Below are 21,496 nucleotides of genomic sequence, written 5' to 3'. Positions count from 1 at the left end.
AACACACACCTGTGATAGGCTACGTAACGATTTGCGTAGCCTATCATGGCTAGATTTCCAAAGTCAGCCGTGATAGGCTACGTAAATCATCACGTAGCCTATCACGGGTGACTTTGGAAAAAAAAAAAAAGCGCGTACGCAAATGGCGGCGGCCCATGGGCGCCGCCATTTGCGTTCCTTATTTTGGCACGTCTAGTCTACATAAAGATTTACGTAGACTACGGCGAAAATAAGGGCAAGACAAATAGCGTTCCCTTATTTTCGCCATAGTCTACGTAAATCTTTACGTAGACTAGATGTGCCAAAATAAGGAACGCAAATGGCGGCGCCCATGGGCCGCCGCCATTTGCGTACGCGCTTTTTTTTTTTCCCAAAGTCACCCGTGATAGGCTACATGACGATTAACGTAGCCTATCATGGCTGACTTTGGAAATCTAGCCGTGATAGGCTACATTAATCATTACGTAGCCTATCATGGGTTTTGTTGTTGTTGTTTTTTCACTTTTTCTTTCGCGGCCGGGGAGACGGGGCGCTTCTCCCCGGCCTGAATTTTGGCCGGGCGAGGCAGGGCACCTCCCCCCCCTCGCCTGAACTTCGGGGGGAGAAGCGAAGCGCCTCCCCCCCACCGCGAATCACCCCTGCGAAAAGGTAAGTGACTTTCGTACATCCCTAATGGGCAATGGCTAGGGATGACGGAAGTTGTAATTCAACAACATCTAGAGGGCAACATGTTCCCCAGTCCTGTTTTAGATAGGCAAATGGGATCTGAAGCAAAATGTTGCCATGTGGCATGCTCCTGTTCAGAGTTCCAGGAAGTCGGCTACCCATGGGCTGTTCCAGTATATTCTATTGTTCCTCCTCAATGGTTCCCTTATTTTTAATAGTATATTTAATAGTATATTCTATTGTTCCTCCCTTATTAATGGTTCCTCCTCAACGTTCCCTTATTTTCGCCGTAGTCTACATAAATCTTTCCGTAGACTAGACGTGCCAAAATAAGGAACGCAAATGGCGGTGCCCATGGGGCGCCGCCATTTGCATATGCGCTTTTTTTCCCCCCCCAAAGTCACCCGTGATAGGCTACGTGAAGATTTGCGTAGCCTATCATGGCTGACTTTGGAAATCTAGCCATGATAGGCTACGTAAATCGTCACGTAGCCTATCATGGGTGCGTGTGTGTGGTTTTTTTTTTACTTTTTTATTTTGTAATGGTGGCGGCAGCCGGTCGGGAGACTGGCCACCGCCCCCACCCCTGCCGAAACGCCGCTGGGACCCGCTGCCGAGAGGGACATTCACCGAAGGTAAGTCCCATCCTGGGGGGGGGGCAGTGGAGAATTTCCCCAACACTTTCGGGGGCCAAATGCATCGGCACTCGGCCTCCCGAAGATTCGTGGAGAAATTCTCCGCCATCCCTACGTCCAAATCATGTGAAGTACTAGTTCCCCTCAACTCAGCGCTGGTTAGGCCTCATCTGGTCTACTATGTCCAGTTCTGGGTGCCACACTTTAAGAAGGATGCAGACAAACTGGAGAGGGTTCAGAGGAGGGCAACGGAGATGATCAGAGGACTGGAAACAAAGCCCTATGAGAAGAGACTGAAAGAACTGGACATGTTTAGCCTTGAGAAGAGAAGACTGAGGGTAGATATGATAGCGCTCTTCAAGTACTTGAAAGGTTGTCACAGAGAGGAAGGCCAAGATCTCTTCTTGATCATCACAGAATGCAGGGCATGGAATAATGGGCTCAAGTCACAGGAAGGCAGGTTCCAGCTGAACATCAGGGAAAACTTCCTGACTGTTAGAGCAATACAACAATGGAACCAATTCCCTAGGGAGGCGGTGGGCTCTCCCACATTGGAGGCATTCAAGATGAGGCTGGACAGTCATCTGTCAGGGATGCTCTGCCTTGGATTCTTGCATTGAGCAGGGGGTTGGACTCGATGGTCTTGTAGGCCCCTTCCAACCCTACTATTCTATGATTTTCTTTTGTTGTTTTAAGCGGTTTGAGTGTGTGCTAGAAAACTGGCCTGCAAATCCTTATACTCAACCAGCCAGTCAGTCAGTATTACAGTTTTAGAAATATGCTATAAAACCTAAATAAGGCCGACCCCGCTTAGCTTCCAGGACCAGACGAGCACGGGCTCATCCAGCCCTTTGCTTGTTGCTGAGGAAACATTGAGTACTGAGGAAGCTATGTGATCAGTAGCCGGAAGACAACATGGGACCATCGAGAGCTGTGATTGGACAGGAGGGAAATACAAACACCGCCATATATGGACAGGCCGGGGAGGGGACTACGACCAGATATGGTAGTGAAGGCAGAAAATCAGAGCACATTAAGGGGAAATACTGGGATATCAGGGTATTGAAAGCTGGAGCACGGAAGTGGGAAATTCCGGTTCCAATTCGAGGCGGTTACTGCGTAGTGTGAAAGACGGGTGGTGAAACCTCACTGGAAGTGAAAAAAGCCGTGAGTGTAGATCGGCCCTCAGCCTACCCTGGTGCTTTATGAAGTGGTGGAAGGCACTGGGTGGTGGAAGGGACCTTCCCTGGAGGGTTAGTTAGGTGCATGATCTGCCACCCCTCCTTATCTGACACCTGAGGTAGGGAATTCACTCCCCTCATGGGAGGGCTAGTCCTGACTAGACACTGTATCCCCTTGAGGAGCAAAGCCAAACTGCTATGAATGGGTGCAGCAATTTCTGATTTTATTGTTCAGGGAAAATTGCCTAAATATGTTTTAAGTATGAGTAGCCTTCCATCAGATTTTTCACCAGAGTAGGAACCTCAAAATTCAGTATGAAATTTTTCTTTAGGGGAAATAGAGTAGTTAGTCCTGTTGTTGTTGTTCAGCCGTTAAGTCGTGTCCAACTCTTCATGACCCCATGGACCATAGCACGCCAGGCCTTCCTGTCCTCCGCTCTCTCCCGGAACGTACTCAAGTTCACGTCATATTCATTGCATCAGTGATGCTATCTAGCCATCTCATCCTCTGCCATCCCCTTCTCCTTTTGCCTTCAATCTTTCCCAGCATCAGGGTCTTTTCCAGTGACTTTTCGCTTTGCATTAGGTGGCCAAAATATTTGAGCTTCAGTTTCAGTATCTGTCCTTCCAATGAGCAGTCAGGGTTGTTTTCCTTTAGGATTGACTGATTTGACTTCCTTGCAGTCAAACCGCAGTGGCTCTGCGGAATCTCCATGGAGCTAGGGTTGGCGGAGAATTTCTCCACGAATCTTTGGGAGGCCAAATTCCGATGCATTTGGCCCTCCGAAAGTGTTGGGAAAATTCTCCGCCGGCCCCCCGCCCCCCCCGGGATGGGACTTACCTTCGGCGAATGTACCTCTCGGCGGCGGATCCCGGCGGCGTTTCGGCGGCGTTTCGTTGGGGGCGGGGGCAACGGCCGGTCTCCCGACCAGCTGCCACCGCCACCATTGAAAAAAAAAAGTAAAAAAAAACAACCACACACACATCCGTGATAGGCTATGTAACGATTTACGTAGCCTATCACGGCTAGATTTCCAAAGTCAGCCGTGATAGGCTATGTAAATTGTCACGTAGCGTATCACGGCTGACTTTGGAAAAAAAAAAGTGCGTACACAAATGGCGGCGCCCATGGGGCGCCACCATTTGCATTCCTTATTTTGGTACGTCTAGTCTACGTAAAGATTTACGTAGACTACGGCGAAAATAAGGGCGCTGCCCTTATTTTTGCCGTAGTCTACGTAAATCTTTATGTAGACTACCGGGACCAAATAAGGAACACAAATGGCGGCGCCCATGGGCGCCGCCATTTGCGTACGCACTTTTTTTTTTTCAAAGTCACCCGTGATAGGCTACGTAACGATTTACGTAGCCTATCATGGCTGACTTTGGGAATCTAGCCGTGATAGGCTACGTAAATCATTACGTAGCCTATCACGGTTTTTTTTCCCCCCAATTTTGTATTTCGCGGCTGGGGAGACGGGCCGCTTCTCCCCGGCCTGAATTTCGGCCGGGCGAGGTGGGGCGCCTCCCCCCCCGGCCTGAACTTCGGGGGGAGAACCGAAGCCCCTCCCCCCCACCGCGAAGCAAGCTGCGGGACCAGGTAAGTGCCTTTCGTACATCCCTAGTGGAGCAGAGCCAGCCGGAGAGAACACCCACACCCACACCACACACACACACTCTCTCTCTCTGTCTCCCCCACAAATTTTGATCCCAAGGCAAATTCAGCTGTCTTAGGAATAGTACTGTAGAATGTAAGGTGTGAAAACATGCCTGGCAAATGATGCTCTGCTCTGTAATGTTCCCCATGATATTGAAGAGAATGATGATTAGGATCATGAACTGGATACCAAGGCTAAGCAAACACTCATTAGTGCCTTGAGAAGGCACAGGAAACTGTTGCCAAATCCAGGCTAGCCCCTTCCCATTTACCTCATAGAAAAGAAATGGAAATGTGTTCTTCTTAGACTGGAAGGGAAGAGGAAGGGTGCCCATAGTTTGGGGTTAAACAGGAATTATTTCCTATTAATTTGAATTCTGTGGGGACATAGAAGTTTTAATTTTGTGGGGAAATAAAGCTTTCTTTTAGCCACAAGTTTGCTGGTGACAGGGAGGAAAGAGAAAATAAGGATGTAGTCTGGGTTAAATGCCAAGTTATGGTGTTGGCAACAACAACAACGTGTTCATTATTAGGCGTTGTTGTACAACAACAACAACCTCTAACTGACGAACGTAGGGAGGTGAAGATGCTTCATTTACTGTGCTGGACCTAGGGTTTTGCTGTTCAGTCATTAAGTCGTGTCCGACTCTTCGTGACCCCATGGACCAGAGCACGCCAGGCCTTCCTGTCCTCTGCTCTCTCCCAGAGTGTGCTCAAATTCATATTCATAGCATTGGTGATGCTATCTAGCCATCTCATCCTCTGCCGTCCCCTTCTCCTTTTGCCTTCAATCCTTCCCAGCATCAGGGTCTTTTCCAGTGACTTTTCCCTTTGCATTAGGTGGCCAAAATATTTGAGCTTCAGCTTCAGTATTTGTCCTTCCAATGAGCAGTCAGGGTTGATTTCCTTTAGGATTGACTGAGTTGACTCCTTGCAGTTTTCTCCAGCACCACAGTTCGAAAGCATCAATTCTTCGGTGCTCAGCCTTCCTTATAGTCCAGCTCTCACAGCTAGGGGTGCATGAAACCGACTTACCTGGTCTTGCAGCTTTTCGTGGTGGGGGGGAGGCGCTTCGCTGCTCTCCCCCCGAAGTTCAGGCTGGGGAGGGAGGCTTCCCGCCTCGCCCGGCCGAAATTCAGGCCTGGGAGGAGGCGCCTCGCCTCGCCCAGCCGCGAAATTAAAAGTTAAAAAAACAACACCCCTGTGATAGCGTTGCCCTTATTTTCGCCGTAGTCTACATGATCTTTACGTAGACTACAGCGACCAAATAAGGAACGGGAATGGCAGCTCCCTATGGGGGCCGCCATTATCCGTACGCGCTTTTTTTTTTTTTTTAAAGTAGGGATGGCGGAGAATTTCTCCCCGAAACTTCAGGGGGCCGAGCGCCAACGAGCGCTGTCCGGCCGGCGGTTCGGCGGGTGTTCGTGTGGGGTGGGAGCGGCAGCCGGTCTTTTGACCGGCTGCCGCCGCCGCCATTCCAAGAAAAGAAAAAAAAAACGCCCCCGTGATAACACTATTTGCGTTGCCCTTATTTTCGCCGTAGTCTATGTAAAACGCTGTTTGCGTTGCCCTTATTATAAAAACGCTATTTGCGTTGCCCTTATTTTCGCCGTAGTCTACGTAAAGATTTATGTAGACTACAGCGACCAAATAAGGAACGCGATTGGCGGCTTCCTATGGGGGCTGCCATTAGTGTACGCGCTTTTTTTTTTTTTAAGTCACCCGTGATAGGCTATGTGATGATTAACATAGCCTATCACGGCTGACTTTGCAGATCTAGCCATGATAGGCTACGTTAATCGTCACGTAGCCTATCATGGGGGCGTTTGTTTTTTTTAAAAAAAACTTTGGAGTTCGCGCCCGGGCAAGGCGAGGCGCCTCCTCCCCGGCCTGAATTTCAGCCGGGCAAGGCGGGAAGCCTCCCCCCTGGCCTGAATTTTGGCCGGGCGAGGCGGGAAACCTCCCCCTCCGGCCTGAACTTTGGGGGGAGAGCAGCGAAGTGCCTCCCCCCCACCGCGAAAAGCTGCGAGACCAGGTAAGTGGCTTTTGTGCACTCCTAGAAAATGACACAGATTGCGCAAATTGTTAAAGCTGCACTTAAACAAGATATCTGCAACCCAGAATCACGCCAGTGTAAATCAGTGTTTTGCATCACCTGCAGTTACCTCCAAGAAACCTCTTCCTTTAGGAGCATAGTCAGTAACTAACAAAATGCATTGCCCTAGAGAACCAGTGACATGCACTTCCGCTATTGTGATATATTTAATTGAATGTAAAAAGAAAAAGAAAAAAGATGAATGCAATATCTAGGAAAAACTACAACGGACCTAAGAACAAGATTCCTTAACCACAAATCTGCGACTCTTACCAAAAAACTAGAGCTGTTTTTTCTCCTTAGGAATTTTCATCTGCCGGCATTCCAAACTGCCACTCCTGGCATCCAGTTAACACCACAGCTACTGAAGAGGATGGAAGCGGAAACGTTTTGCTCTAAATATATTTTTTGAATTCTCTGTTATTAGTCCATCTACCTCTACATATATACATACATACATACATACATACATGGTGTTTAAGCCTTTAGTGGGGGTGGGGTAGACTTAAACATGTAATCTTAACGAATCTGAGAGTCAGGCAAAGAATTGCTTGGACAGACATCAATGCAGAGTTGTCTGTAGGGGTGGACGAAAGTCACTTACCTGTCGTCGAAGGCCGTTCGCGGTGGGGTGGAGGTGCTTCGCTGGTCCTCCCGCGAAGTTCAGGCTGGGAGGGGAGGCTTCCCGCCTCACCCGGCCGAAATTCAGGCCGGGGGGGAGGCTTCCCGCCTCGCCCGGCCGAAATTCAGGCCGGGGAGGAGGCGCCTCGCCTCGCCCGGCCGCGAACGCGAAAGTAAAAATAAAAAACAAAAACTTCCCCTGATAGGCTACGTGACAATTCACGTAGCCTATCACGGCTAGATCTGCAAAGTCAGCCGTGATAGGCTACGTGAATCGTCACGTAGCCTATCATGGGTGACTTAAAAAAAAAAAGCGCGTACGCGAATGGCGGCCCCCATAGGGAGCCGCCATTCGCGTTCCTTATTTAGTCGCTGTAGTCTATGTAAATGTTTACGTAGACTACGGCGAAAATAAGGGCAACGCAAATAGCGTTGCCCTTATTTTCGCCGTAGTCTACGTAAACATTTACGTAGACTACAATGACCAAATAAGGAACGGGAATGGCGGCTCACTATGGGGGCCGCCATTATCCGTACACTCTTCTTTTTTTTTTAACTCACCCGTGATAGGCTACGTGACGATTCACGTAGCCTATCACGGCTGACTTTGCAAATCTAGCCATGATAGGCTATGTGAATTGTCACATAGCCTATCAGGGCAAGTTTTTTTTTTTTCCTTTCATTGCAATGGCGGCGGCGGCAGCCGGTCGAAAGACCGGCTGCCGCTCTCACCTCGCTCGAACACCCGCCGAACCGCCGGCCGGATCAGCCACCGGGAGGGACATTCGGTGAAGGTAAGTCCCGTCCCGGGGGGGGATGCGGGGGGCGGGCTGTGTGTGGAAGATTACTCCCTGAAACTTGTTCGGGGGGCCGAACATGTTGGCGCTCAGCCCCCCGAAGTTTCGGGGAGAAATTCTCCACCATCCCTAGTTGTCTGTATCTCATGCGATGCCCCTGGCCATACAATTGAAGTGGCCTTGAGGGAGAAATGGCGAAACTGATTGAAGATGCGTAACGATTAACCATCAGCAAGCTATTCAGAACGGGCTTCCCTAAAATAAGGTCATTTTGCCTCAGTTCGGATCAGCTCAAATTGGCTCACGCTAAGCTCCGGCCTGTTCCGAGCTGCAGGTCTCCTCTCACACCCAACGATGTCATGGGGAACATTGTGAAGCCAGGAGTCCTTCCCACCCGTGACCACCGCGTGACTCTCTTGTTGTCCGTGTCCCTTTCCCTCTGTCAGGCCTCAGCAGAGTCAGGCTCCAGGCTGTCAGGGTGCAGGATGAGGGTGACCACTTACGAATCACCAAAGAAGGGAAATGCATCACCAAAAAAGAGGACAAAAAGATTTGTGTAAAATTTGCATACGCTGATTTTTATATACAAATGCAAATTTAGACATAATCCTTATAATTTAAATAGAAGCACAGTACCTCATAGCATGGAACTCTGTGACCAGGTGACGTGTGTGCCTTGCCCAGTCCATTGTCCAGGCGCTGTTGGTGGTAGGGATGTCAGAGAATTCCGCCACGGATTTCGGTGAGGCCGAATGCCGGTGCATTTGGACCCCCCAAACTCCTTGGTGGAATGGCCTGCCACCTCCCCTGCCTCCCGCAGATCCCCCCCAGTACGAGACTTACCTGGGGCGGATGTTCCAGACAGCGGCAGCTCCAGCGGTGGCTTCGGCAGCGGCAGCAGCGGTGGCTGGTTTTCCAAACGGCTGCCGCCGCCATTTGCAGTCTGTTCCCCCCCCCCAATTCGTGATAGGCTGTGTAAAGACTTACATAGCCTATCACGTCTGGGTTTAAAAAAAACCAAAAATGCATACGCAATTGGCGGCGGCTACAGCCGCCATTTGTGTTCCTTATTTTTGGCCGTCTTAGTCTATGTAAATATTAAATGTAAAAATTCCTTTGCTTGGTTCTTTAACTAGACCTAGACTGGACAGCCCTTCACATAGAGGATGCCTTCAAATTAGAGGACTGTCCTTCAAATAGAGGACAGAGGCCTTGGCCTAGATGGCACCCTTCAAACCCCGAGCTCAGCCTATCAGGCTTGCAGTAGGAATACAACACTGATGGTGCAGGAGGCAAGGCACTGTTCGGAGGCTGCAGGGTCAGTCCTACCATTAGGATCATTGAGGCAGTCAGCTCGGGCAGGTGATTTGGGGTGTCATGAAAGGGCAGCAAATGTTTTGTTTTTTAAAAAATTGTTATTTTATTTATACTTCCAGGGATGTGGAGAGGCAATTGTGGGTTTTTCTGTCTCTCTTGTGCCAAAATAACTTGCCTGGCTTGAGACACTGTGCTCCTTGACTTGGCACACCTTGTGCCAGCCCTGGGAGGCTGGTTTCAAACCCCCCTTCCCTGGCCCTTGAGATACTCTGAAACAGCCCTGTCAGCAATGAGAAGGGCTGCTGCTGCAACTTTCTTTAGGCATAATCAGCAATGTGAGCTGGGATGGACGAAAGTCCCTTACCTGGTCCCGCAGCTTGCTTCGCGGTAGGGGGGAGGCGCTCCGTTTCTCCCCCTGAAATTCTTGGCGGGTGGGGAGGCGCCCTGTCCCTCCCCTCCGAAATTCTGGCTGGGGGGGAGCGCCCCACCTCTCCGGCCGCGAAAGTTCTTCTGCCGGGAAGGTAAAAAAAAAAAAAAAGTGATAGGCTACATAAAGATTTACGTAGCCTATCATGGCTAGATTTTCAAAAAACACCATGATAGGCTACGTAAATCTTTACGTAGCCTATCACGGCTGACTTTGAAAAAAAAAAAAGTGCGTACGCAAATGGCGGCGCCCATGGGCCATTTGTGTTCCTTATTTGGGCACGGGTAGTCTACGTAAAGATTTACATAGACTGAGGCGAAAATAAGGGCAATGCTATTTGCGTACGCGCTTTTTTTTTTCAAAGTCAGCTGTGATAGGCTATGTAAAGATTTATGTAGCCTATCATGGTGTTTTTTGAAAATCTACCCATGATAGGCTACGTAAATCTTTACGTAGCCTATCACATTTTTTTTTTTTTTACTTGGAAACGGCGGCGGCAGCAGCCAGTTGGAAGACTGGCCGCTACAGCCGCACCGCTGCCAGGACCCGCTGCCGCGAGGGACATTCGCACGAGGTAAGTCCCATCCCGGGGGGGGGCGGGGGGGTGTCGGAGAATTTCTCCACCAATTTCGGGGGGCCAAATGCGTTGGCATTCGGCCTCCCAGAGATTCGTGGAGAAATTCTCCGACATCCCTAGTGAGCTCACAGAGCCTAAGAAATAGAGTTAATTCCTTTTCCCAACTGAAATCATTCAGAACGTTCATGCACATAGGTCCCAGTGCACATTTAAGATTCTACTACCTGTGAGACCTGCCATAAAATGGCACAGTATGGATGGCTCCTGTTCAGGGTTCCCTCTATGCCTTCTTTCAGGATGCTTCATTCCAGTCCTCTCCCCCAACAGTATCACATGTCTACTGAGCACGTCCAGTCCTCAGTAGGCTGCTTTGGGTCTCCTCTTGTTAGAGTCCTCCCCCACAAGATGTTTCGTTCAGTGGAGGAGGAGGTGTGACCCCAAAGTGCAGTCCTCTCATTAGTGAATTTATGCTTTCAGGATGGGATGTCCCCCCATTGGAATATTGCAACTTTTTCTGAAAGTTATTGGAAGGGGGCAGTGTTGCAGTTAGTTAGTTCATGGGAATTTTGACCACAGCTAGCCTTAGGATCTCTATAACCGACAATGTGGTTTCTTGTGCTCCTCCCCTTTCTTCCCCTGCCCCTCTCTCTGACCTCCTCCATTGTGGGAGCAGATATATTTGCTTTCTTGCTCTTGCCAGTGTTACAGAACACAAATGGATGGAACAAACTGTTTTCTGAAACTGTGCGCTGTACCTGCAATTATATGCAAGAATATTGTGGGTAAATTATTTTATCTTTCCCTCCCTGATGAAGGGTGTGGTCTCCTTTTTAGCCTTGTGTGCACGTGGGACTGGTAAATGCTCACTCTGTTCTGCCTTTGTTTTTCTCTGCTAACTGCCTTTCTAACAGGAGGCATCAATACTAAATAATTCCCATCACCCCCACCTCACAATATGTGCTCACTGTGCTTTCCTAGCCACTGCTCCCAAGAGTACATGGTGTTCCCTGGAATACTAAACAAGGGTTGTTCATTCGGCTAGAAGAGCTGTAGCATTTCACTTCAGATTCTCCTCATAGAATGCTCACTGAGGTGTTTATATAGCTGTCATAAGACATGGAGAGGTTTAATTAATGTTTAAAATCTGTATAGCAGAAGAAGATATTAGCACTCTTGCTCCCATCTTATACAACAAGAATGCTCAGGGATAGCCAGCTGGTGGGTTGGGCAGGGAATAAACATCAGTAGAACACTTGGTTTTATAGCCATCATGATTGTTCATGGAGAACCTGAATTGCACGTGGTAATTAATCTACATGCCTTAGGCAGACAAATGTAGATGCTCAGTGAGTTTTCCTTTCCTTTGCTTCCTGACTAGAAGAAAGAGCAAGGGAGGCAGGAGTGGGCAAAGGAAACCTCAGGGCCTGATTCAACAGGACTGTCCCCCTCCCTGGGAGTTGCCAGCCCTGTTGACAGTCTACTTATTTTTTCATATTCCCTCCCCATTCCCCCTTTCTTGTGTGTTGTGTCTTTTCAGATGGTAAGCCTGTGGGCAGGGACAGTCTTTTTTTTTTTTTGCTGATTGATTAAAAAGCCACTCTGGGAGCCTTTTGGGGTGGGGGTGAGAAGCAAGATAAAATATTGTAAATAAATAATCCCAAATGTGCATGTTGGACTTTTATTGCAACTTAATTTTGAATACATGCAACAATTGTCCTTTAGAAGAATCTTTCCCCATCCCATTGAAATTCACTTATCCACCCCAAAATAGGGATGCTGGAGAAATTTGAAATAGACTAAAATGAGCCTGAATTTCTAAAAATCCGACTTGTGGAATCTGCTGTGGACCGACCCCCATGCAGAGTCTGTGGACTTCCAGGTTTTTTTTTAACTGTCCTGAAATTTATGCATATTTATTCTAGGAAAATGTGCATGTTTCTGTTGAGGAAAAATTGAATGGAATTGGGGGACAATAGTCTAAATGTTATAAAAAGGTGTCCCCAACCAGTGGTGTCCGACTCTAGGGTGTGGTGCTCATCTCCATTTCTAAGCCGAAGAGCCAGCGCTGTCCGAAGACGCTTCCGTGGTCATGTGGCCGGCATGGTTGAACACCGAGGTGCACAGAACGCTGTTACCTTTCCCGCCAAAGCGGTACCTATTTATCTACTTGCAATTTCTTGCTTTCGAACTGCTAGGTTGGCAGAAGCTGGGACTGAAGACGGGAGCTCACTCCGTCACGTGGCACTCGGGTCTCGAACTGCTGTCCTGCCGACCTTCCGGTCTGCAGTTCAGCATCTTAACCACTAAGTAAATTCTTACGAAACCTCTTACGTAATTATTTGAGTACTTTTTCTGCATGATGAAAAACAAATTCGCATCAGTCTGTGAGTGATGACGGAACAAAAGGTGCCTGATAATCCGCAAAACACAGACAGAGCGGAATTCACACCATTCATACATCCCTACCCCTAAATGGAGGTATCCCTGTTCATACGTGACTTTTTTTTTTTTTTACATGACTTGATGGCTTCTTAGATTGATGAATGGAAGCTAAGAGTGATGTGTCCATTAGATGCAAGTCGGGGGCGGGGGTGTGAACCTGCCTGCTGAGCCTTGAGTCCAAACATCATGCCTCTTCCATCCTTAACAACTCACAGAAACAGGCAAATGTCTAATGGTTGTTGTGCCCTTTATCTACTCTTAATAGAACCAAGGAACGAAATGGGGAAAAACTGCCCAGATGGTCTATTTAGATTCTGGGCTGAGTTTCCTATGGAGGCAATTAGCGGAAGGCGGGGGTGGAATGGTGAGAAATTGAGTCTAATTGTTGTAGAGTTATTGTCTTCTCTTCCTCACACCCTAGCCATGTGTGTTCTTGGCTTTAATTTACTGCTCCAATCTTAATCAACAGTGAATTGACAAAGGAAGTGCGATTTGTTGTCCTTAACAATTTCCTGATTGGTAATTAAACTTTCCCATTCGACACGTGCTGGTCTGGATCTCGACAATGACACTGTTGAAAGATTACCATGCAGATTCCTATCTTCTCAGCAGGCGTTCGCATTTTCTACATTTTCTTTCTTTTCTGTCTGAGGCAGAAATCATTGAACCTGTTTCTTCCAATTGCCTATTGTATGGGAAACCATGAACTGTCATTATCAATCCATACCCTTGCCAGCAGCCACAGAAGCATTCTGCATTTTTGTCTGGTGAATGCATTGTTTGCATCAAGTCTCCCCCCTCCCACACCCAGTTTTGTGTATTCAGCAGATGCATTTCCAGGTGCGTTATCCTGAATGGCGCTAGATGATAAAAAACGATTTTCTTTTTAATCACGCTTTTCGTACTGGGAGAAAATGACTTTTGTAGCAGCTTGGTCAATAGAAAACAAAACAAAAAGAGATATACAGTACCATATGCCCCCCCCCCCCCATGAATATAAGTGGTTTCTTTATCCACTTCTTTTTAGCTTGCATTATAATGTGAAGTTTGTATTTATTCTCTGCAAATACTCCTCAGGTACTGATGTTAACTATTTTTACATTTCGAATGCAATAAGGGTTAGAAAAACAGAGTCTGGGACAATGAAGCAAAATTACAAATTTTATCTGTCAGTGTAACAAAAAGTTATGTCATCTCCCTGCAGAGCCAATCTATATGTTCAGTAAAAGCATGTGGTACAGTCCTCGTAGGTCTGTATTATTCAGAATGCTGGAGGCGGGAGTGGTAGAATGTGTGGATGTCATTTGACATTAAAAATTCTGACACACAGAAGAGAAGCATATCAGGGAAAATGTTCTAGCCTAGTTTCCTCCCCGCTGTACTAGGTTTGTTTGTGTTTTTTGCTTGTAGGGAGTTTGGCATGGGGGGGGGGGCGTCCTTCAAACATAAAGACCATACTCCACCTGGAGAATTCTGAATGATAGAGATAGAAGAGGACTGTGCCACATGCTTTCTCTTAAGATATCACTGTTTTCCCAGAGAAGCTGCTTATCTGTATGGTCTGTTTGGTTCCTTACTATTATGGTTCTCAATACTGTGGTGTCTTTAGCAGCCTAAGCACTTCTACTTTGGAGAAACTTAATTCAGATCACTGAGATGACTCTATTACTACTGCCATGTTGACATTTACTGTCGGTAAGGTCTGGCAGGTGGCAGCTGAATGCAGCAACAGCAGCAGCCACTCCAGTAGTGAGAGGGGAAGAAGGAAAACCAGCCTGCAATAAGACTGACAACAACTGAGCTTTTACTTGCTTGCTTGTTTGGGAAATCTTCCTCTTGAGTAGATCTGCTGCAGGAGCTCTGGTTGCCCAGAGAGTTCCTTCCTGCTTCCTAGAGAGGCTGGGCAGTGACTTGGCATTTTTCAGCAGCCCGGGCCTCATTGGCCTATTGCTGGGACCTGGGGCTATAGCAGAAATGCTGCCATTGGGGCCCCGTTAGGGAGGCCTAGGGCACCCCACTTCATGGTTGCACAGGTGTGTTGGGGATTGGTTTCTGTGGGGCAGTGGAGGCTGGTGGCTCTGATATCAGTGGGATGGTGAATTTGCTCCACATTTTAGTCAAAGCCAGTCAGAAGTCTAAAAGAGCTATCCAAGGTGCAAAGCACCTTTAGAGTTCTGACTGGTTTGGACTGAAACCTGGAATGGATTCACCGCCTCACTGACATCAGAGCCACCAGTCTTCACTACTGTGGGGAGATTTAAGTACTGCTTGGGCCTCTGAGCTTCTTCTTTTTTTTATAAGACATGACCAAAAATTGCACATTTCTTCCTAAATGTGGTGTGGTGGAACCACGTGCTGGTTCTACCACATGGTTTCACATGGACCTATGGCCTGATTGTAGTCGACCAGGAAGAGAGCCTTCAGTGTGGTGGCCCCTTTCTGTGGAATTCCCTGCCTTTGGAGGTCAGGCAGGTGCCAACTTTGTGTTGCTTTCGATGCCTCCTGAAATTGTTATCTTGAGAGGCCTTCCCTGGGTGACCAGCCATGGCTTATTAAGTTCAGAATCTGTTTTTTTTATTATTTTAATTATGGGATTTGTTTTTTATCTTGTTGTTCACTGCTCCGAAATCTTCGATCTGGAGCAGTATATAAATATTGTAAATGAAATTAATTAATTAATTAATTAATTAATGGGAAGGAAAGGACTTGACATCCCTTCAGGTAGGGATGTACGGATTGTATAAAATCTATTCTGTCTGTGTTTCACGGGTTGTCAGGCGCCTTTCTTTCCATCATCTGCCCATTGATGGAATTGGATTTTTTATTTTTTTTGTTTTTGAATTTGCACAAATTTGCACGTGCACAGATGCACAAATTCCCACAAAATGCTCAAATCCCCCCCAATGTTCATTTTCAAACGTTAGCCTATGGGGGAAATGTGCATGTTCGGCCAGTTTGTTTTTCAATTTTTGCGGATTTTTCTATGACAAATTTTGTGCAAAATTCCTGAAGGTTAGAAAAATGGTCCAGAAGTCCACAGAATCCACCTGACAAGGGGAAAGTCAGCCTGCTGTGGAATCTGCTGGTCACATTCATAAAAACCTGAACCCATTAGGGCTCAATCCTATTTCTGCTAGCCAACAGCTAGATGGCCATAGGATAGGTTGGTTCCCAGGAACCAACCTTGGAGCCCATTAGGGATGGCAGGGAATTCCGCTATGGATTTCAGTGAGGCCGAATGCACTGGCATTCAGCCCCCCGAAATCCATGGTGGAATGGCCTGCCCCCCTGCCCCCCCACGGATCCCCCCTGGGACGAGACTTACCTGGGGCGGATGTTCCGGATGGTGGAGGCTCCAGTGGCAGCTTCAGCGGCAGTGGTGGTGGCTGGACTTCCGACTGGCTGCCGCCGCCGCCATTTGCAGTCTGGTCTTTTTCTTTTCTTTTTTACATAGATGTGATAGGCTACGTAAAGACTTATGTATCCTATCAAGTCTGGGTGCTATTTGCGTTCCCCTTTATTTTCGCCATAATAGTCCACGTAAATATTTATGTAGACTAAGACGGCTAAAAATAAGGAACGCAAATGGCGGCCGCCATAGCCACCGCCATTTGCGTACGCATTTTTTTTTTAACCCAGACGTGATAGGCTACGTAAGTCTTTACATAGCCTATCATGGTTGAATACAGGGACGCAAACGGCGGTGGCTACAGCTGCCGCTATTTGCATCCCTGCTACCCAATGGCCGGATGTCTGGCTGCTGGCGGAGCTGGCCGGTGGCTCCGTGGAATCCCCGCGGAGCGGAGCTGGCCGGGCAGGACTCCGGGGGGAGGGACAGAGCACCTCCCCCCGCACCGCGAAGCAGATCCACGGAACGGTAAGTAACTTTCATACATCCCTAGAGCCCATGCTCTGAGGCTGGTTCCCAGATAACTGACCCCCACCCCTCCCACATCACCTCGTAGGCAGCACAGATCAGCCCTGCACTCCACGCTTTTAACAGCAGCATGGAGCAGCAAAAATGGGGTTTTCCTGAAGGCGGGCCAGGGTGGGGAAGTTGGAAATGCCAGTATGACACATCCTATGTGTCGTCCGGCTGCCACATCCCACACTCTGAGGTCCCGTGATTAGACAGCCAAAATCGGCTGTCTAGCTGCAAAAGCAGGGTGGGGGAAGTGAGGAGGAGATCTGTTCCTCGCCACTCCTCCTGCCCTGCACTGAATAGGCGGTAACCCTGGGGTCAGCAGTGAGCATTGATCTCAATAGGATTTCTCCCTTAGTTGCAGATTTCTTCAAGATCCCTACCTTCAGGTCCCACCATTCTTGGGGTGGTAGTGGCAGCTCAGCATCCCCCTCTGACTCAGAAGCCGATCTTTCCACCTTTTGAGCAGCAAGATCTGAAGCCATCTCTCCTGAGGGCCCAGGACCTTTTTAGCCAGTCCCAGGGCACCCTGAAGTGGCTTGTTCCCTCACAAGGGTCCAGATTGTCCTCTGAAGAGGATTCCTCCATGGTGTGGCAATGAAACAATATAATAAATTACTTTCAGGCCTTATAGGCCACTCATATTCATATTTCTGAGCCAGGAAATAGGAAATTTGACTCACTGTGCATAACAAACACTCTCGTCCAACAACCTAAGAGATGACTTTATACATGGACTTCACCAGACAGTCGACACCGAAATCAGATTGACTACATCCTTTGTAGCCAAAGGTAGTGGACATCTATGCAGTCGGTAAAAACAAGACGGGGAGCTGATTGTAGTTCAGATCACGAACTTCTTATTGCACAATTTAGAATCAGACTAAAGAGAATAGGGAAGACCCACAGATCAGTTAGATATGAGCTCACGAATATTCCTAATGAATATGCAGTGGAGGTGAAGAATAGATTTAAGGGACTAGATTTAGTAGATAGGGTCCCGGAAGAACTATGGACAGAAGTTTGCAACATTGTTCAGGAGGAGGCAACAAAACACATCCCAAAGAAAAAAGAACACCAAGAAGGCAAGATGGCTGTCTGCTGAGACACTGGAAACTAGGGATGTCAGAGAATTTCGTCACGAATCTTGGGGAGGCCAAATGCCAGTGCAGTCGGCCCCCTGAAATTGGTGGTGAAATGGTCTGCCCCCCCCGGGACGGGACGTACTTTGTGCGAATGTCCCTGGTGGCGGCGGCTCCGGCAGTGGTTCGGCGGCGGCGGTTCGGCGGCGGCCGGTCTTCTGACCGGCTGCCGCTGCCTCCATTTCCAGTAAAAAACAAAACCAAAAAAAGTGATAGGCTACGTAAACATTTACGTAGCCTATCACGGCTAGATTTTTAAAAAATACCAGGATAGGCTACATAAATGTTTATGTAGCCTATCATGGCTGAGTAAAAAAAAACAAACCAAAACCGCATTTGCGTTTCTTATTTTGGCACATGTAGACTACGTAAACATTTACGTAGACTACGGCGAAAATAAGGGGAACGGAAATAACGGAGATGCTATGCTATTTGCGTTCCCCTTATTTTCTCCGTAGTCTACGTAAATCTTTACGTAGACTACCCCTGCCCAAATAAGGAATGAAAATGGCGGTGCCCATGGGCGCCGCCATTTGCCTACATGCTTTTTTTTTTTTTTCAAAGTCAGCCGTGATAGGCTACGTAAAGATTTACGTAGCCTATCACAGCTGACTTTGAAAATCTAGCCGTGATAGGCTACGTAAATCGTTACGTAGCCTATCACTTCTTTTTTTTCACTTTACTTTGTAATGGCGGCGGCGGCGGCAGCCAGTCGGAAGACCGGCCGCCGCCCCTGCCCCCGCCGAAACGCCGCCGAAACGCCGCCGGGACCCGCCGCTGAGAGGGACATTCGCATGAGGTAAGTCCCATCCCGGGGGGATGGCAGAGAATTTCACCACCAATTTCGGGGGGCCAAATGCATTCGGCCTCCTGGAGATTCGTGGAGAAATTCTCCGCCATCCCTAGCTGAAAGCGAGGAGGAGCTGAGGAACCTTATGACGAAGGTGAAAGAAGAAAGTGCAAAAGCTGGGTTGCAGTTAAACCTCAAAAAAACCAAGATTATGGCAACCAGCTTGATTGATAACTGGCAAATAGAGGGAGAAAATGTGGAGGCAGTGACAGACTTTGTCTTTCTAGGTGCAGAGATTACTGCAGATGCTGAATGCAGCCAGGAAATCAGAAGACGTTTACTTCTTGGGAGGAGAGCAATGACAAATCTGAAATCTTGATAAAATAGTGAAGAGCAGAGACATCACACTGACAACAAAGGTCCGCATAGTGAAAGCAATGGTATTCCCTGTAGTAACCTATGGCTGCGAGAGCTGGACCATAAGGAAGGCTGAGCGAAGGAAGATAGATGCTTTTGAACTGTGGTGCTGGAGGAAAATTCTGAGAGTGCCTTGGACTGCAAGAAGATCAAACCAGTCCATCCTCCAGGAAATAAAGCCAGACTGCTCAATTGAGGGAATGGTATTAAAGGCAAAACTGAAGTACTTTGGCCACATCATGAGAAGACAGGATACCCTGGAGAAGATGCTGATGCTGGGGAAAGTGGGAGGCCAAAGGAAGAGGGGCCGACCAAGGGCAAGGTGGATGGGTGATATTCTGGAGGTGACAGACTCGACCTTGAGGGAGCTGGGGGTGGCGATGGCCAACAGGAAGCTCTGGCGTGGGCTGGTCCATGAAGTCACAAAGAGTCAGAAGTGACTGAATGAATAAACAACAACAACAACAACAAGTTTCTTTTACACAGTGCAGGTTTCAGTTTGAAATCTTTTAAATCTTTTAGTCCATGATTCACAAATCATCCCCTTTGCAATAGTTATAGTTCCATTACATTCAGAAGGACTCAACTGATCTCCAGGGTTTGTGAATTGCCTCCTTAGATTTTTAAATAGACCATGATGATGGAATTCAAATGTTGTGCTTTTTGCAAAGTGTCTGCAGAATGGCTCAATATCTGGCAATGCATGCACACTTTTCATGCGCTGAGTGATGTACCTTTATCATACAACCAAATGTTCAGTCCTCTTTTCCTTAATAGTTGTTGTCACAACCTTTCCGCTGCTGAGCTGTGAATTACATTTTTATCCTTTTAGGTATGCTGCTTGTAACCCCAAAATAGCTGCAGCACAGTTTGTTCCACTTGACAGCTGGGTGAACAACAAGTCACAGAGTCAGCACACACTAACTGGGCACTTGGTGCAGGAAATCGCAATTTTAATACCCCCCCCCTTATTTGCTGCCAGATGGTTTTTGACAGAACCTTCTCAAGTGCTCCCTACTGCATTGTCATAGAGTTCATAAGCACAGAGTGCCTTTTTTACCCATTGTTATCATCACAGCTAGCTAAGCATGAGATCCAGCTAGTCAAATGGAACCTAAAATGTGTTGGAAAACTAGCAGAAAATCCTGATTAATGGGCAGCCATAGAAATGATGGGCAGGCACAGAAATGCGGGCTAGAGGAGCTGTGCTTGGGGATGCTGGAAGAATCTGTCCAGGGGTCAAGTCTGCCATGCTTTGGGTGGCTTGGCCCCTGAAGGGTCCATGAGCTGGCCTGACTTGACCTGTGTCAAGTCAGGCCAGTTTGCAGACTTCCACCACCTCAGTCAACATCACCAGCTGCTCTACACAACTCTCTTGCTTGAGAAAGTTGTGCAGAGTGGCCAGCAGGCAATATGGATGGCAACGGTGGCAGGGAGGGAAGGAGCTGAGCTGCTGCCCTTCTTGATGCCACTGGCCCTTGTGTGCAAGTCTCCCCTTCTCCCTGCCAAGAAGTCTCCCCTTCTCCCTACCGCGGCCCCATGAAGGAGACACTTGTGCACAATGGCTGGCGCTGCAGCTAGGAGCCAGTGAGTTCTGGCGCAGAGCCTGGAGCTCGGCTCGCAAACACAAGCTGAGCTGGGGGCTCCAGGGAAATCTGTCAAGTCCCAAGAAGGCCGTATTTCCTCATGCCAGACATCCCTGTTGGGCAGACCGTTGTGCTGAATGAATTTCTTCATGGGGAGGAGAAATTTCCCAACAGTTTCTCAGGGGTGGGGCTTACCATTACTAGTGGCAGAAGCACGGCTTCTTTCTTTGGGGCTAAGGGGGGAGTTGTTGCTTTTGCAGCAACAATGTTGGCCGCCATTTTCCATCCTCCATGGTGCCCCAGACCTAGGGTCATTCCTGGGCAGTGTGTGTGTGTGTGTGTGTGTGTGAGGGAGGAAATGGTGCTGTCAACACACACACAAACAGTGGAGAATAATCAGAGGAAATTCTTCAAAATGGCCTTATTTTTAGGGGGGTGTTTGTGAGATAAAGCAAAATCTCAGAAACGTTCTAAGAAGAAATGTCTTCTGAGAAGATTTGGCTCAGTTCTACATGCAGAGTCATGTAAAGTCAGAAGCAGCAGGATCCAAAATTCTAAGTCTAGTTGCGGAAAAAATTAAGTTCAGGTCTTCAGAGTCCCCTTTTCCCCTTTGGAGTGCTAATTTTAGGCAACTAAAAATGAATGTATATTTCAGTAAACACTATGTTCTCTCTCTTCCAAACCATCCACCCATAAGTGCAGCAGCTGCCTAACCTTCTGGGAGCCATATCAGATGTGATGCTAAGCGAAGGGAAGAGGATGTTTTGAAATTCCCTCAGTTGGGATGCAGACAAGCAAACTCCCTCTCTGACAGAATGCATTTTAGAGTGAACTGACCCACTTCACACTTCCTGGACTAGTATGTTGATTGACCATTCAGTTTTTGCATTTCTCTGAGTTCTGCAATAATGTTGGCTCAAAATAAATGTACCAAAATTTATTCAAAATGCATAATTTAGGTTAACATTAGGGATGTCACAGGAGTCCAGGAAGGGGGTGGATTCCCAGACATCCCCCTGCTTGGCTCCCTGGACTCCAGTCTACAGACCCCTGCACTTGCCTGACTCGATGTGTTCCAAGTCGGGCAAGCGCATGGCTGCCTGATCCCTCGCTGAGCCACTATTGTCTGTAAAATTGGTGGATTGGCCTTTTTCATAAATGCCCATGAGTGCAAATGGTGGTCATAAAGTGGCCATTTATGCAAAATTACAGACATAAATGTCC

This window comes from Heloderma suspectum, chromosome 3 (assembly GCF_057233095.1).
Source record: "Heloderma suspectum isolate Gila_16-S chromosome 3, 16-S_ref, whole genome shotgun sequence".
NCBI lineage: Eukaryota > Metazoa > Chordata > Lepidosauria > Squamata > Helodermatidae > Heloderma > Heloderma suspectum.
The sequence above is the reverse complement of the archived record's forward strand: the minus strand, read 5'-3'. Positions refer to the sequence as shown.